This window comes from Sabethes cyaneus, chromosome 3 (assembly GCF_943734655.1).
Source record: "Sabethes cyaneus chromosome 3, idSabCyanKW18_F2, whole genome shotgun sequence".
Taxonomy (NCBI): domain Eukaryota; kingdom Metazoa; phylum Arthropoda; class Insecta; order Diptera; family Culicidae; genus Sabethes; species Sabethes cyaneus.
Genome location: NC_071355.1, coordinates 52,129,512 through 52,147,881, shown reverse-complemented (window position 1 = coordinate 52,147,881; position 18,370 = coordinate 52,129,512). Strand labels below are relative to the sequence as shown.

Genomic DNA, 18,370 nt, shown 5'->3' with positions numbered 1-18,370 from the left:
ATGTTCGTTAACCACTCTTGTTTTTTTTTCAAACTATTTCTTAGGAATGAGAAAAAATGCAATAACCTCGAATGCCGCCTAATTATAAACGGTAAACATATATTAAATATCCATCTTCTTTGCACTGTGGTCTCATCGGCAATCAGTTCGCCGATTCCACATGCAGGGTTGTGGATATCTTTCCCTATGGCAAACAATAATTACGAGCCAATTATCATACATTTACGCGAACCATCTGCGAAGAATTTAACGCCCAATAATTATACCCGCCAGTGACACGCACGATTTTGTATGTGAGTACAATTAAAAAACGCATCGCACGGCAATTGTGTAGGTTCAACACAAAATATAGGTCATTCGCCGAGAAGTGGTAATCAATCTCTGTGATATGTATGGGCTGACATCAAGGAAATGTAGTAATGGTCACATAGCGTTTCACATGCTATTAGTGTAAGCATGTATTTCCAGTTCCTGCAATCCATTAGGCTCGAACGTGGAAAAAAAGGTGACTCCCGGTGTTCAAGAGTGATGTTTCTGAATTTTCCCTACATGTCTCTGTTAGTTTGCCAGAACAATTTGTTACTTTCGTAATATAAATATATTTCGTTTTTATGTTTTCATGTAGTTGAAGTAAATTACCTAGATTGTATCCATGAAAAAATCGAACAAAAACTATTTATAGCTTAACAATCTAACTCATCAGTTACTCCAAATTGCTTCGTGAAAAAATAATACTGCTTACGATTGCCCATTCACACCTAATCTACTTGGGAAAGCGATGACGTAATTATTTCGCCGGATTGATTTATGCTGGTCGCCGGCTTCCTACGCTTTTCCGTTTCTTAGATGAAATTAAATTGGGAATTTAATCAATCAATCGTTCTATCAAAGCTCCGACACTCTGCCCGCCAACAGGGGATTTGATTGGTGGTACGCTGACGTCGATGATAAGTCCTTGAGTGGAATATTTCTAGATTAACTATTCATAGCCGATGGGCTTTAATAATTAATAGATAGCACAGAAAGGCTAAAATTTCTCCATGGCCTACAGCCGTAGATCCAAAACTGGTTACAACCTTAATCGTATGAAGCAATGTTAAATGTAGCAGCTACAAACGCTCACATACACGTATGTGAAGCAAAATTTCCACACAGGAAAGGTGGACGAGAAATCACACTTCAGAAGTATGTACCTACCATAAATGCTCCATAAACGACTTACAGCCTAGGGGCAATCGGTGTCCTATGGTAACTAGCACTAGAGCTTAAAGTGATTAAAAATAAATCAAATAGTGCAGCAATAAAAAAGCGGGTGGTAGGTACAGCACCGATGCGATCCAGTGTTATCAGACAGCCATTCGCCACCTGAACTACTATTGCCATCGATATGGGCAACGTACGGCAGATTCATATATGATAGCACCTTCATTGATTTAGCAGATTGATAGGGTGGTTCAATATGCCGGAGGCACAGGAAGTGAAACTAGGAAATAGTTCAAGCATAAATCTTCCTATCGGGGGAGTCTTGAGCGTCTTGACGAAAAGCAGGTAGAGTTTGTTCTTTGGATATGTTTCTTTCTGGTAGGTGGTAGGTGATTAATTTTTCCTGTTTGTGTCGTGTTTGTGTCTCTGATAGACCAATGTGTTTCGTTTCCCATTTGGGCGTCAATCGATTTTAATTTTGTGTGGCGTCCTTTGTCATTGTGAATTGCCGGCACAAGCTATCGTTCGGAAGTGCAGCCTTTTTGAAGCTAGGTGTTATTATTCGCAGCCAGCTGGAAACATGTTACGACCGTAGAATAATAATAGTCTTCTCCGGAAAATTGTACCTTGAACATTAGAACACAAGCAGTTATCATTTCTCATACAGAGGTGGCCTTGTACTGCACACTCCCGCACGCTGCTGCTGAACGCGGGATTGAACCCACTGCTTGCTTGCTACACAGTCGGTTCGCATTAATACACTCCTTGCTGAACTTGGCGTAATAATAATAGTAATGATGCATGTGTGTACATTCGCAGCACAAAGCACTACTCGGCCAGGATCGGCTGGAAGTTAATAGCAGCTGCTGTAGCAGTGGCAGTGGCAGAGCGGTGCCAGAGATATGTTCATGACTGTGATAAAAATTGTCATTACCAGCTGTATCGTATCCCCGCGTGGTGCACGTGTTGTGAAATTCGTTGAAAAAGAAACTAGATTGCAACGAATGGGTGCAAAAAGAATGTGTACTGCGAAGTGCTCTGTCACACGTTAATAATCATCGCATCGTTTGTGTTTTTTTTGACGTAGGATTACGTCTTTGTTTACTATACTGGGACTGGGTAGCACTTTTGAAAACGAAAATAGAAGTGTAACGTTTGAATGAAAGATTTCAAATGCTAATAACTACTAAACTACTGAACGAAACTGAACAATTTATATGTCTTTGGTTAGATAAAATGACCAGCAATTTCATAGGGGGGTAATAGAGCAATTTTAAGCAGGGCGGAAGAGGGGGGGCTCCTATACAAATGAAACACAAATTTCCTCAAAACTCGAGAACTAATCAAGCAAATGGAACCAAATTTGGCAAGTGGGGGTTTTAGAAGGCAAGAATTTTCACTATGGTGTACTGAGACCTCTTCCCCTTCTAAGAGGGGGGGGGGTCCCAAACAAATTTCCTCATAGCTCTAGAGCTTATCAAGCAAATGGAATTAAATTTGACATGTGGGGGTTTTAGAAGGCAGGAATTTTCTCTATGGTGTACTAAGACCCAACTGTCTTTTAACAGGGGAGGGCTCCTATACAAATGAAACACGCGTTTCCTCATAACTCAAGAACTAATTAATCCCATACAAATGAAATCAAATTTCCTCACAACTCGAGAACTAAGCTACCAAATTTGGCATGTGGGGGTTTTTGGAGGCATGAATTTATTTTATGATGGTTTGAGACCCCTCACCCCTGTGGTAGGAGGATAAGGACTCTCATACAAATAAAACAGAAATGTTTGCGTATGAAAGTAAAACTAGTAAAACCTTCTCGGAGCAAGAGACAGTGAATCGACGCTGCTAACTTACGTGCATGTTGCCATCAAAAAGAGTCAAAAGAGAAGGACATTCGAATGGCACGTCATATTTGCAATGAACGTTCTTTGGCTTTACTGTTATTTGTAACCAATGGCCCTTTTAAAGGTCACAAGCGAGTTAAAGTAAGATTATTGAAACATGCTAAGCTACGCATAACAAGGGCGTAGCCAGAAAAATTTCTTGGGAGGGGGGCGCTCGGCGCTGACGAGCATTGTACATTTTCCTGTGCTCTAAACAGCTGGTAAACCCCCCCCCCGTCGCTACGCCCATGACGCATAATTATTTTTAATACAGTAATCTGTAGGCTGGTCATTCATTACTATTTCAACCTTTATGATGCACACAAGAGATTTTTAAAAGAAATCTCTATGTCTCAATGGTTGCAGGCGTTGTACTTATGAACCCCCGTTCACGTACTTTCAAAGCCACCATTGCATTCAATAAAGAATTGAATCTGAATATTTCGCTCTTCTCTTTTCAACATTCACTTAAACAATGGCACTCACAGATTCTCATAAACATACATATGCCAGAAATGCAGTTTACATTAGTATTTGATCTAATGATCTGATATAGTCCTACGTCACCCTTTCGTACAACCCTTAGGGCTGTATACCTTGTAGTTTTTTTGATAACTGGGTTTAACCGAGTGGAACGGTCGTTATGATGACATTAGAGTAACTCGGTTTGATTAACCATAATATTATGAGTCATTTAAATTGCGAGGAATGTCTCAAGATTAAAATTTGTTTGCCTTACTAACTAAACCGCGAAGACGAAATTACTACAACACAGTAAATTTACTGTCAACTCTCTTATAGTGCAGTTTTGTAAAATACTTGACACTTTCGCCTAACGCCACCCATAAAAGTTTGTACAGTTATTCATTTTTTTTCCTTTTTTCATTTTTTTCCGCTTCGTTAGCACGTCCTTAGCCTTTTTAACTTTCTCCTTACTCTTTCTGAGGTACCGCTTCTTGATGGTCTAAAAGGTTTCAAACGGACGTAGTTTAAGGCAATTCGGTGGGTTCATATCATTGGGGACAAAATACACCGAATTAGCCACAACCATTCCAATTTCCAACACACTATTAGACTAAGTTTGGAAGAAGAAAGTTTTGTACCTTATATGCTTATATTCCAGCTTTTGCCGTAAGTTTTTGGACGCAGTTTTGTGAAACGCGGACCCTCTTGACAACATCACATGTTAAATATTCGGGTGAAATTGCAAACCTGGGGTAACATTGCGCATCTCGTTTCGAGTGATTTTGGTTCGTTTCGACCACGTTAAACAAATGGGCGTCTCGAACGAAAATCACTCGAAACGAGATGCGCAATGTCAACCCTGGTTTCCTGGTGAAATGGGCCTGGTTTCCTTTTAGGTTTGTGTTCCAATATCAACTTGAACCTTGAACCTTTTCTATACACTCTTGAGATCACTGAATTTCAGATCTTTACCTTTTTCCCAAAGCACTATGGGCACGATGGGATAGCTCCGGACTTTTCATATGAGCGGACAAAACTTTTTTACGCATCTTCACATGACTCGCTTCCATCTTGGCCAAAACAAAATGCACGTCTACGGAATTCAAAGAATGAAAACACTACAAGTCAGAAACAGTCCCAAATATAGTTAATTGTTATCTATAATATTGTTGAAGAAAGTATAGTTTTATTTTTTATATGTAAGGGGCTGCTACTCCGTTGGTAGAAAAAAGAGCGCTTTTTTGCTATCAACGACACACGCTATTAATTTCCCAGTTTAGTATGGATCGAACAATCCAGAATCAGCAATTGTACCAAACTTGGCAATTATACCAAATTGGGTTGAAATTGGAGGTGGTCGATTACTACGGATATGATCTCTTGAGAGGGGATGACCCCTAATTAACCTTGAAAATTGAAATTTGCAAAAATCCCCAGATAGAATATTTTAAGACCTTCTGTAAATTAATTGTTTTGACTAATACTAACATCCTGTAAAGAGAAATCTGAGGTGTATGTAAGTTAAATAATAAGTACCTTCGGACAGCATGCGACCGTGCAGCTGTGGTTCGAATGAACTTGAATCAGTTTGATGAGCATGTTGGGGAAACTGTCATCGTCTATAATTTTCCATAGGTCTTTCTGGTCGATGGTCGATGGACCGAAGAGATCGGTCGGCCGAAGAACAATAAAGCGGCTGGGGCTGATCAGCTACCCGGCGAGCTGCTGATATACGGTGGTGACGCCCTGGCTAGAGCTCTGCACTGGGTCATTGTCAAGATTTGGGAGGAGGAGCTACTACCGGAGGAGTGGACGGAAGGCATCGTGTATCCGATCTACAAAAAGGGTGACAAGTTGGATTGTTGTAATTACCGCGCAATCACACTGTTGAACGCCGCCTACAAGGTACTCTTCCAACTTTTATGTCGTCGACTATCACCATTTGCAAAGGAGTTCGTGGGGCAATATCAAGTGGGATTCATGGGTGCCCGTGCCACCACGGATCAGATTTTCGCGCTTCGACAAGTGTCAGAAATGTCGCGAATACAACGTGCCCTCGCATCATTTATTCATCGACTTCAAATCGGCGTATGACACGATCGATCGAGATCAGCTATGGCAGATTATGCACGGATTTCCGGATAAACTAACGCGATTGGTCAAGGCGACGATGGATCGAGAAATATGTGTTGTTCGAGTATCAGGTGGCAAGGTGATGGGCTTTCATGTTTGCTGTTCAACATCGCTTCGGAGGGAGTGATAAGAAGAGCGGGGCTAGACATGAGTGGCACGATATTCACGAAGTCCGTCCAGCTTCTTGGTTTCCCTGACGACGTTGACATCATTACACGTACCTTTGAGAGGATGGTGGAAACGTACATCTGAAAGCTATACTGAAAGCTGAAGCCAAACGGATTAGACTTGTCATTAATGTAACGAAAACAAAATACATGAAAGGAAGAGGTTCTAAAGAAGTGAATGCTGACTTCTCTCCCCGGATTCATTTAGAAGAGTTCGTGTATCTGGGCTCACTGGTTACCGCAGATAACGACACCAGCAGAGAAATACAAAGACGCATTATGGCAGGAAATCGTGCCTCCGTAGGACGCTGCGATCGAACAAAATTCGCTACCGCACGAAGTTAACAATCTACAAGACGCTGATTATACCGGTAGTCCTCTACGGTCATGAGACATGGACTCTGCTCGTGGAGGACCAACGCGCCCTGTTTTCGTGTGTTTTCGAACGGAAGGTGTTGCGCACCATCTTCGGCGGCGTGCAGATGGCAGACGGAACGTGGAGGAGGCGAACGAACCATGAATTGCATCAGCTGCTTAGGGAACCACCCATCGCTCACACCGTAAAATCGGTCGCCTGCGATGGGCTGGGCATGTCGTGAGGATGTCGGACGACAGCCCGGTTAAAAAAGTTCTCAATAACGATCCGACTGGAACGAGACGGCGGGGCGCGCAGCGAGCAAGATGGATCGATCAAGTGGAAGGCGACCTGCGGACCCTACGTAGACTACGTGGCTGGCGAATTGCGGTCATGGACCGAATGGAATGGAGACGACTTCTACGTACAGCAGAGGAAACCACGGCCTGGAGCTGATTAAGTAAGTAGTGACAGGTAACCCAAAAGCATCAACATAAGCAGTAATTTAACTGGTTATTTACTGAAACTGCGTATTTGATGGGCCGTTCTTACTTTCCGTGTACTTACTTCCGTGTAAGCTTAGTCGCTCTAGTAACTTGCCAATCGAATCCAACAGGCATACAGGCCTATACGTTGAGGGATCCCCGGCGAACAGCACCAGTTTCTAGTGCTTCCAGGTATCGAGGAAGTTACCTTTGTCAATGCGTTTCTGTAACGTAGTCCTAAACATATCCGGGCACAACAAGATTGCAAAACCTGCGTTCGGAATGCCATCTGGACCTAGGGCCTTCTTTCATGGCATGGCAAAAGCTAATTAAACAATATAAAAACCTGTTTGCCGATTTAGAAAAAAATCCTGCCTCCAAAAACACCCACATGCCGAAATTGATTTCATTTGCTCGATGAGTTCGCTAGTTATGCAGAAATTTGTGTTTCATTTGTATGGCAGTCATTCCTCTTAGTGGGGGGAGGGGCTCTAACCATCATAAGAACCTTCCTCGGCCCTAAAAACCCTACATGCAAATTTTCACGCCGATCGATTCAGTAATTTTCGATTCAATAAGGAACAATACGGGCAGACAGACAGACAGAAATCCATTTTTATAGAACTTTCCATTTTTCCAAAGACACTATTGTTGGAAAATTACGCATATTCTATGCAATAGCAAATGAACGTGTTTTTGCGGATCTAGGAGAAAACCAGGCAAAGTGGACCGTTTGTAAATTCTGTACGGTACGAAATCGAAGACATCCCACTCTTCTGATGTTTTTCAAATGAACTGGTGATATTCGAGTTTATTCCCCGGCCTTTGAGCCATCCCAAGCAGCACCATTTGTTGCATGAAGGGTTACGCAACTATAATTGAAACATTCAAATATGGTAAAAGTTCGCATCAGTTGCTTTATAGAACTGTTAAGTGATTGAAAAAGCGTAAGAGCGTAAGAATTAAGCCAGCCAGATTAAGAATTCGTTTACGATGGAAAAATGCGGTATAAAATCGAACTAGATACTGTAATCAAATAATATTTTAGTAAATGCCATGGATTCCTGATGAATGTTCGTGTAATTATTGTTAAAATAAAAACATTTCTTCGTTGAAAAATATTTTTTCATGAAAATATGGCGGAATATGATGTTACATTGATTGTATTTGTTTGGTTACATTTTATTTAAAAATATGCCATAATCAACATGATGCAACATCATGTGACATTACTGTTTAGCAATGACATTATAATAACACGATGTTGCGATCAAGTTTCATGTTACTAGATATAGACTAATATAGATATAGACTAATATAATATATGACAGCCTGTACAAGTATTGGATAACCTGAATCCAACGTATTAATAACATGAAGTTGCTTATTTCTTGCGTGTTTCAATACTGTAACCAGTGAAGTTTTTTGCAATTTAAACAAGACTTAATAGCAACATGGAAGATGTTCCAAGTGCTGCTTGGGATATGAGCCTTTGAGGCCCAAAATCGCTTCAATTAGGTTTTACGATATTTTAGGTGTGAAATGGGCAAAATGGACTATTCTTGCATTTTGCACAATATGGCATTTGATTCTTCTGATATTTTGACAACATTTGGAAGTTATTTGAGTTCATTTCATGGCCAGCAAATAAGTTTTTATACTGTTTGATCACCTTTCGCTATGATTTTTGAGGATAATAAGGTAAAAATGGACTTCTTCTGAAGGTCTGCGCAAAATGGGATAAGCAGCTTCTAAATATTGGGATTACGCGCTCATTTTTGCCCATTGAGCGCTGGTTCATGCTGCGCTAACGGTCCTTCGATGATGATTTTCATCTTCTCCGGACATCTTTTAGGTGGTACGGAAGTACCTTCTAACTTCGTCATGGCAACTCTGTAAGCGTCTCTATCAAAGATTCGCATTGGCGCTGTGGCATAACTCCCCAAAGCAAGATTTTTTGCTGAGATTGATTGCTTTGTAAAGTGCGCTTCTTGCCGATTTATGCTCTAATTTTCGGCGTCATTGCGAACCCGATGACATCTCCTCCTGGCACGGCGGAAACTTGCACCTTTGATCCTTTTCAGCTTGAGGATCATTCCTTCCTGACGGGTACGTCTGATTTTTTGCACATTTGCACTTAGCTCTTTAAGTTCCGGATTTGTCGGCATGGCACGCAGAACGTAGGAATCACTGTTAGCTTGCACCGCTGACTGACATGACACATAGAAGAAAATCCTTTAAAAACCATCGTCCTACACATTTAGCTTGCACACTAGCACCCTCTGTTATGCATGTTGCGGAGTAGCTTGAATTTGCAGGGTTTTATGCTGTAGGATTTTTACATTTGTATGGTTTTATACTGAAAACTCAAAGTAACACTCGCGCGCCGTGATGTGGCCATGTTGTGAAACATGTTTTTTTTTTGAGAAATGAATGATTTTTGATTGGACGATGGAGTTAACGCGAGTGTCTCGTCTGTTTGTCTGTGCTTGCACTAATAGCAGCTCGCTTTTATTCCTCCCCTTAACCGTTATGTGTGCGACAAAAAAAACACCTTTAGGAGGGCGACAAGGGTACCCGGGTACCCAAAATTGATATTGTTATAACATCAACAATTTTAAACCGAATTTGATGAAATAAGTGTCATTTGATTCGTTAATTTATCTAGTTTTGAATTATTTGGCCATTTGGCCATTAAAAGACATACGGGGCTCAAAATTCCGGAATTCCGATAGAGTGTCCGCTGTGAGGTAGAGAATTGATTGTATTGCAGGAAAATCAGTCATGCGGATATAAAAATTCTAAAAATTCATACAATGAATTATTTCATTTAACGAGATGAATCAGGTTGGCCATTCCGGGGTAGGTTCCTGTGGGGTCATGGGTGGCCAGTTTAGGATTGGAGGTAAAACCTAGCAATATGGGTATCAAAGTTCTTGGAATTAGTTCGGTAAGTGATATTTTTTACATTTCGATGTATTTTGATTGGTTATTTCGAAAATGGTTTCTACGGGATCCCAGATGATACCGCAGGATTCAAGATAATGCTTAGCATTTTCAGAACAGTTCAAAACGTAGAACCATCCGTTATACATTTGGAACCAGTTCTAAAATTATTAATCAGTACTAAACTGGCCATATCAGTTCAAAACATCTAAAAGATCCGCTAAACCAATCCTAATATTGGATTAGGCACCCAACTGGCCATCTGTAACCCTACAGGAACCCAATTCTGGAATGGCCAATGCGATTTAAAGCCACCAATTTATATAATAAGATGAAAACAGGGTTCACAATGTCAAGTTCAAAGCTAATAGCTTTGCTGAAAGCTGATATTCTTTCAAAACAAGTGGCTTCCCACGTTGTACCGGACATTGCTCCGGAATTACCGATTCCCGGGAACTACATGTCATTTTATGGCCAAATGCTTTATCTAATCAAAACAAGATAAATGTACGAATCAAATGCCACTGGCTTCATCCAAATCGGTTCAAATTAGCCAAAGTTATGAACATAGCAAATCATGGGTACCCGGGTACCCTTGTCGCCCTCCTACGTAATAAAAAAATTCAAGTGCCTCTCATTGGTAATCCCCTTTATGGATATGCACCAAAAAAACTTCAATTACTTAAGATCAACGAGTTCTACGATGTCGCAAAATTTCAATTACGTATGTTTTAAATTGAATGAGTTATAACAATTTTAAAACTGAAAAGGTACCCGGGTACCCTGTTGCACACATAACGGTTAATGAACTTACGTTTGCCAAGCCTCCTGTATTTTTCGTTGCCGTTGACCTTTTCATTAGCCAGCTGTGTACTAGTGCCGGGTGTGTCTTTGGGTTTCTTGGAACCCCCTGGTCTTGCCCTCTTCGGTGTGAAGAAAAGCACGGATTTTGCCCCCTGGGGATTGCCATTAATCTTGTTAATTTCCCCACTGATGAACTGGGTGCTGTTTTTGACACTGCCGCCAGAGCCATCTTGGTTGCCGACAATTCCTTCTCAGTTGTTTCAGCTCAATGCGGCAATGTTTTCCATTCATTAATGGGCGATCCGAGGACTCCTTGAATTTGAACAACTAGTGCTGAATTCTATACGACCACCCATAAAAGGCACCCGAGCTCGAGCCCGATATTTATATCTTCTAGAAAGTTATGTATTTCGATGATATTAAAATGTTTGTACAACATGTCAAACCAGTTAGATAAGATTTTGTGTGCAAAAAGGTTAATAAACTGATTTTAAGGGGTCACGACAGAAAGCCTATCTTATCTCGCAAACCATACGACGTGGATACCTACTATCTTCGGCAAAGTTTGATAAAATTTGTAGTTCTACAAGTTTGCTGAATACACGAACTTGCTATCTAATTTCCCCTTAATATCGATTTGTATGAAAAAGTGAAAAGATGGAAAAGAGTATTTTAAGTTTAAGTTCAGAGAAGTATGAAGACACCTAAGCTCAAAAACCTCAGAAAAGGCAAGAAAAGACTTTTGCCAATCTTTTTTCAGTATGTTACCACTGTGCGCTAAGGGCTTCCGCTTTTTGCGAATGCCGCTCCGATTTCGGACTTGGACTTGACGTTTTTCATTATTTCAGTAGGGTCCCCCCTCCGGGTCGCTATCTCTGCTCATTGTAGATAATCGCCTTTCGTGATACCATGGTTGTCTTTGTAAGTAGGGATATGCCACGCTAGGGTTGACACGGTACCTTATGGGGACCCCGTCGAAATGTGGAGCGATACAAAAAAAAAACGGAGGGCAAACCCGACTCTTCCGGGAGAAGTAGCACCAACAGGAGCGCTAGGAACTCGAGTAGCGGTATCATTCTCACGATACATGGAAGTTCTATCCAAACTCAACGAATCTTCGAAGGGCTTTTTACAGCGGGCCGAAATATGCAGAGATAAGAATGGAGGTATTTAGAAAGACAACAAAGTGGTGATTGAAAGGTGGATGCGGTACTATGATGAACATCTAAATGGCGTGTAGGTGGAAGACCTGATAGTGAAGGAAGTGACTTCATTGGTGCAGCAAGGTACGGAAATGTGCCACCACCATCGATAAGCGAAGTTAAAGAAATAATCCGGCTGCTAAAGAACAATCAAGCAGTAGGAAAGGATGGTATTGGAGCGGACCTCAAAATGTTCACGGACAAGTTGGTCAGCTATTTGCATCAATTGATTGTTAAGATCTGGAATATGGAACGACTACCTTATTTGCCATATCTACAAGAAAGGTGATAAGCTGGATGGGGAGATCTAGCTATCCAGAGTGCCACCTACAAAGTACTTTTCCAAGTTACCTTCTATCGACTGCAGCCAATAGCCAAGAGATTCGTGGGAAGCTGGTAGTTCGGCTTTATAGACAGTCAGACTACAGCGGATGAAACCATTACCGTAGGCAGAACCTACAGAAGTACTGTGAATACCGAGTCCACACGCATCACCCCTGTCCATTGATTTCGAAGCCGCATATGGTAGTGTAAACCGATAAAAGCTATGATAAATCTTGGATGGGTTGACTGTCGGACATATTCGAATTCTACAGAGGACTTCAATGGTACTCGATTTTCAATAAATCCAGTGAATTCCACAGGTCACAAGAAACACATCGAGCATGACCCTTTCGAAATTGAATGATTTATCAATATGTATTAGTCAACATGACATTAGGTACGGTCAGGCTGGTAAATTTACCAATTTAGAGAAGCAATTGCTCATGAGGCGGTGGATACCCATGCTGAAGAAAGTTCTCCAAACTATTTTACAGGATTTGCCTCAAATTTTGTATCTTTTTTCATCATGTGTATATCATGGTATTGAAGAACTTCTTAAAATCCTAACTAAATCACTTAAGTTGAAAGTTAGAGATCAATAAATATTTTAAAAAATCGTTCTTTTTATAGTTTTTGATATTCAAACCCTGGTGATGTAATGGGTAATTAATCCATTTTTTTATATTATAAAGCAGATTAGAAAAAAAGACTATTCTGCTCCCAAATACTTACATTCAGCTATAAATCCTACTGTCACAGTGCGGCCCACACTTACTGCTATGGAATCCCGGCTAAGTTCACGTGCACTCGCACTCTGTTGTCGAAGAGTTTTTTTTTGTTTATGCTCAGTGCAGGATATGTAGGTATAGCATAACAAACCTTTCACTCTAACACTTCCCCGTTTGTGTTCGGGTGGGTCGTAGACAAACACAGAACGCACCAAATGCAGAGCACGAGAGCCGAAGCATGAGCATACACAAGGACAAATTTTCTCACCGAAACTACCCGGCTATCCGTGCGTCCGTCCGTCGGAATAGGCAGACTGACTGTCCTTTGCGCGATTGGAAAGCCTCTTACTCGCTACAATATTCGCTCTCGGTTCTAAAACCGAACGACTGAAATTCAACCGAACGACGAATACACACTCATAATAATCGGAACATCAGCATGAAACTTCACTAGTAGAGCTACAAGCATTCCCACTGACGACAGAAAGCAGCACAGGGGGAGTCAATTTTCCACCCCAACGATTTTCTTCTCCGGACTTACACTAGTACAAACAGTAACCCAAGGGTTGCACAGCGAGATCGATTTCTACAAAGATTTCTTTTTTTCTGCTTTTTTACATACAGGATTTGCTTCTTCGCACTTGCACCGTTAGCAGAAAGCGATATTTATTTCTTCCATTTGCTTGCTGCATGTTTGGGGGTGAAAATTTAATCAAGCCGTTAGATGCTGTAAACCGTGTTTACCAGAAACGATTCTTCTATTTTTATAACCTGATGTCTTGGCATTCCAAACACGCCACATCTTCACGAATCCATTTTCAGCAGGTTTTCAAACAAACGTAATCAAACTTTTCCACCAATTTGGCCGTGTGTGCGACCTACCATATAATATCGACGAATGAGAAGACATACAGACTGGGTGTTCTGCAAAGGTCATCGCTGCTGTATGGCTGCTTTGTAAATTTTGCACCGTTTGTCGTTTTCATTGGCGACGGAGCTTTACTTGTCTCCAAACAGCGTCACTCGATGATTCATGTAAATATTCCGAACCAGCCGATTTGGACACTAGCGGATAACCGTACAAGATGGATCTTTTTCGCAGCTGAAATCAGTTTTTGACATTTGCACACAGACACAGCAAAATTTTACCATCCCGCAAGCGGTACAATATTTTTCGGTCCTTCCGTCTGGCGAACTCCTCTCAGACTGGCAAGCGTTCCCATCGACTGACTTGTGGACGCTGCTCTCACAGCTGTGCAAAGACGACGACGGCACGGTGGTGGGCTCGGTTTGTGGCCAGCTCGGCTGTGGTGGGTGGTAGTGTTGGGTGTTCGGGGGGACGGGGCTGACCGACGGTGGTAAGAATGGGCTCTCCTCTCACTCACTGACTGCCTGAACGCAGCAGCAGAAGTCAAATCATAAAACGGCAACAAAAACAAAAACCGGCAGAACGATGCGGATGTTTGCTCGCTTTGACCGCGATCGGATTGAACCGGCTTCTACGGGTGAAGTTTGCTCTGCCATCACGGTTCTCGAACCCAGCGTTCCATGAGTTGCGATCGCACATCACTTAACATCGCTGTGATAGCCAATTGTTAGTATCGCGGAATGACGCTCTTTTTCTGTCACTCTCGCCATGCCTCATACAAAAGCGGTTTTTTGTCAAAATTATGGCAGTGGCAGACTTGTGCACACGCAGTCGATGAGATGCAAACAGCGAAAGAATAACGTACGGCTCTCCGCTGTGAGACGTGAGCAGGCGTGTCGCGAGGTGAGATAAACGTCAAACTGCGATATTAGACTGAAGCTGGATAAAGCAATGTTCTCGATAGGTTTGAATTCAAATTTGAGCTACGATTTTAGTACATTTTTACCTTTGTTATACTATAACAAAGGTTTAAAAATTGGTCGAAAAACACGAAATTGATCCGAGGCCCGGAGGGCCAAGTCACATATACCAATCGATAGGGTTCGACGATTTGAGCAATGTCTGTGTGTGTGTGTGTGTGTGTGTGTGTGTGTGTGTGTGTGTGTGTGTATGTATGTAATGATTTTTTCTATCGCCTGTTTCTCAGAGATGGCTGAACCGAATCGTTCGCTATTACTTTTGTTTGAAGGGTATTATTGTCTAGTAGATCACTATTGAGTTGCTTCGTGACACGACGTTTCGTTTAAAAGTTATAAGCAAAAATGTGAAAAATACGTGACACGGGTTTCTCTAGAACTACATGACCGATTTTAACGATCTTAGTATCAAATGAAAGCCCTTATTAAAGCTAAATTATTCAGAAATTTTTAATTGAAAACAAACAAGTAGTTTAAAAGTTATGCTTAAAAAACCTGTTTTGACAAGGTAATAATTATCGCCTGTTTCTTAGAAATGGCCAAACCGATTTATGCGCTATTAGTCTCATTTGAAAGATAATATATGCTAATAGATCACTATTGAATGGTTTTTTGATTGGACGTTTAATTTGAAAGTTATGAGCAACCGTATACACCACACCAAAATTAACAATAATTTATAATGATTTTAACCAAGATAATTTACCTAATTTCAATTATTTTAATATCAAACAAGAGGTTTTGACACTACGAATATATATGCAAAATTTCATAAGAATTGGTTGTACCGGTCAAAAGATATTAACCCTCGAACACTCGCGCCAACTTTTGCAACACAGTTACTCGCGCGCACTATAACCCCAAACCAAAGAAAACGTGCGCACTAGAGGTTTGACTGGGAAAACTTGGTTTTAGGTTTATCGAACCTTTAGAATAGTTTCTTGAAATTAAAAGCTCTATCGTCTGGTGGAATCTAAAATTTGACTAATCCCCCTAAAAGTGAAATAAAAAAAAATATTTTTCTTCAGTGTCAATATAACACATTGATGTGCTCTGCAAAGTTATAGAGCATATTATTACAAGAAATTTTGCTAGAGACAGTAACCTTCCATCTCTACAGCTAAGATAGAAAAATCTTATTTATTGTATATGAATTTGTAAACTCAGTTTTTATATTTTTGCTCTTTTTGTAATTGTTGTATGACTTTTTCTTGTATTACAAAATTGTACAAATGATAAAAATACACAACTTTGCTGAATATAGTATACCTCTATGTTTGCTTGTTTAGGAACTGTAGAACTTTGATTATAAAAAATACCTTAATTTTGACTACGAATTACTCGACTACCAGCAGACGGATACATTTTAAACATTTTACATTGGCTAGTTTTGCTGCATACAGACACCATTTTTCCAAATGAAGAAACGAGAGAAAATTCCACTTGGGGTCAATTGCGGTACACCTCGCATGCTGATTGTTTCGTTTCTGTGATGGCGGTTTATGCTGATCTATTTTTCAAACAATTTAAATTATTAATGCATTGAATAATTATGACATTTTGCTCAGAATAAGTTTATTGAAGAATATTCGTTAGTTAAACAACGATTTGTAACTTTATAACAATATGGCGTTGAAAAACCTACACTTGTTGTACAAAATACAACAGCGTGAGTAACCGAAGGTTAATAAAAATTGATTAAAATTATTCAAGAAAACTCTATTGATGTGAATCAAATAGAATGGCATTACAGGAAATTATGCATAGTTCAAAAACCTATAAACTAGACCTTTACTAGGCAATATATATATATGTTAAAGAATAAGATTTCCTCTTACAACTTACTTTTATTTGCACTTACTCAAATTAATAACAACTTACCTATCCTTACTCAGCAATTACATGAAAAAAGGATCTATCAAAATTTAAAAGTGTTCCTATTTTGTTCAAAATTTGTAAACTTATTCAATTTTCAAAAATTTTATGTAAACCAACGCATTACGCAACGTTAACCAATAGATGAATTATGTTCCGAAAACGTGTCGATTTCTATCTCAAATACCAAGTAAGACCGTATAACAAAGGTTCCTTTCACCACTAGGTGGATTAAATCGGGTTTTTAACCTTTCAATGATACAGCGAAGCATAAACACTTGATTGATTTAATTTTTATCATTTTTTAACTGGGCTTATAGCTTCAATTTTGTAAAATTAGAAACTCAGCTTTGTTGAATATCTGTATTTTGCAGTATTCGATAGTTAAGGCTAATCTTAATTCTTAATTTGGTAGTTTTAAGGATTTATTTTGACGAAGGATTGCGTGTTACGGCAAGGTAGGGTGTCATTCCAAAAAAATCTAAACACGAAAAGTGATTAGGTTTTAAGCCATCAAGTTATAACCACCAATAACTCAGTGATTTCCATGTTGATATTATATTTTTTGCACCGATCGATCAGAAAATCTTCTTAAAAAGATATTATTTAACAAAACACTATTGGTGTTCTGTTAAATATCAGCATAAATATCAAGCATTGTCAGTATTAACCACTCAGTAAATTACGTAAATTTAAGAAAAAAAAGTGACAAAGTTTACACGTCCAACATGTCAGAGATTATTATAGCTAGAACAACTTGATATCCTGAAAGTAAACAAATTTTGTTAAAGTGTAAAAATATATCTGTTCTTCTAGCGTTTCTGTCGATTAAACATTGGCCCAAGCCCAATTTGATGTTCTGAAAGTGAACAGTTATAGAAAAGCGAGCGACCTTCCCTGTCTTTTGACCATTCTATCTAAGAATCTTTTCAAAACTGATGTCGTGTGCGAAAACAAAGTTTGTCGGAATATTCATGTATGTGACGTAACGCAGTAATTCTGAAAGTGAGAAGGAATCAGCAACTGTCTCATCCGAAAATAAGTTTTAGGTGTTTAATTTTAATTTCGGCCCTGTGCTACTCGTCGCCAATTCGTCGACCGTCTCGACACACGCAAGTCGTTTTCAACCTGGTAGAGCCATCTAGCACGTTGGAACCCTCTATTTCTGGTGCAAGTGGGGTTCTTGAAGAGAACGGATTTCACTAGACTGTCGTCAGGCATCTTTGCGACGTGGCCGGCCCACCGTAGTCTCCCAACTATCGCCAAGTGTACGATGGGAATCTCTCCAAGTAGTGTTTGCAGCTCATGGTCCATACGCAAACGCCATTCTCCGCTTTCCGTTTGTATTTATGAAAGCGTCTCGCTGAGGGAAAATTAAGTTCGACTTCCAACTGGAATGCGTCGTTGAATCTCATTACTAGTATTACTCTCGGCGGTGACCAGAGATTCCAAATGCATGAACTCATCAACCACTTCCAGTTCATCGCTGTTAATAGTCACTGTCCGTGGGAGACAAGCGTTATTTTCTCTTGAGCCGTTTTCTACCATATATTTAGCTTTGGACGCATTGATTTGAAGCCCAATCCTCCAAGCTTGCGTTTCTAGTCTGGCGTAGATTACCTCAGCCGTCTCAAGGTTTCTAGTAATGATGTAGAGGTCGGAGTTGGCTACTCTTGCAGAGTAGCTTTGATCAGCCGCGTCAATTTGTCCGAAAAACCGTACTCGTGCATTATCTGCCATAGCTGTTCTCGTTCAACTGTATCGTATGCTGCCCTGAAATCTACGAAAATATAATGCGTAGGCACGTTGTATTCTCGACATTTCTAGAGGATTTGTCGGAGAGTAATAATTTGATCCGTAGTAGCCCGAGCTTCCATAAAGCCCGCCTGATACTGCCCTATGAATTCTTTTGCTATTGGGGATAGACGACGCAGCAAAATCTGGGAGAGCAC

The 18,370-nt window shown here is 40.3% G+C and overlaps 1 protein-coding gene across 2 annotated transcripts in view; it reads right to left on the bottom strand.

The window, feature by feature from the left end:
* The window catches only part of LOC128744462 (ATP-binding cassette subfamily G member 4-like), a 79,910-nt gene that overhangs the window by 54,616 nt on the left and 6,924 nt on the right, over positions 1 to 18,370 (bottom strand). The window contains exon 1 of one of the 2 annotated variants that reach the window (XM_053841492.1): positions 12,703 to 13,869. The exons of the other annotated variant lie outside the window; for it this stretch is intronic. The gene's annotated coding sequence lies outside the window, so the exon portion shown is untranslated. Of the gene's footprint in view, positions 1 to 12,702; positions 13,870 to 18,370 lie in introns of those variants that run through there. 2 annotated transcript variants of the gene reach the window in all.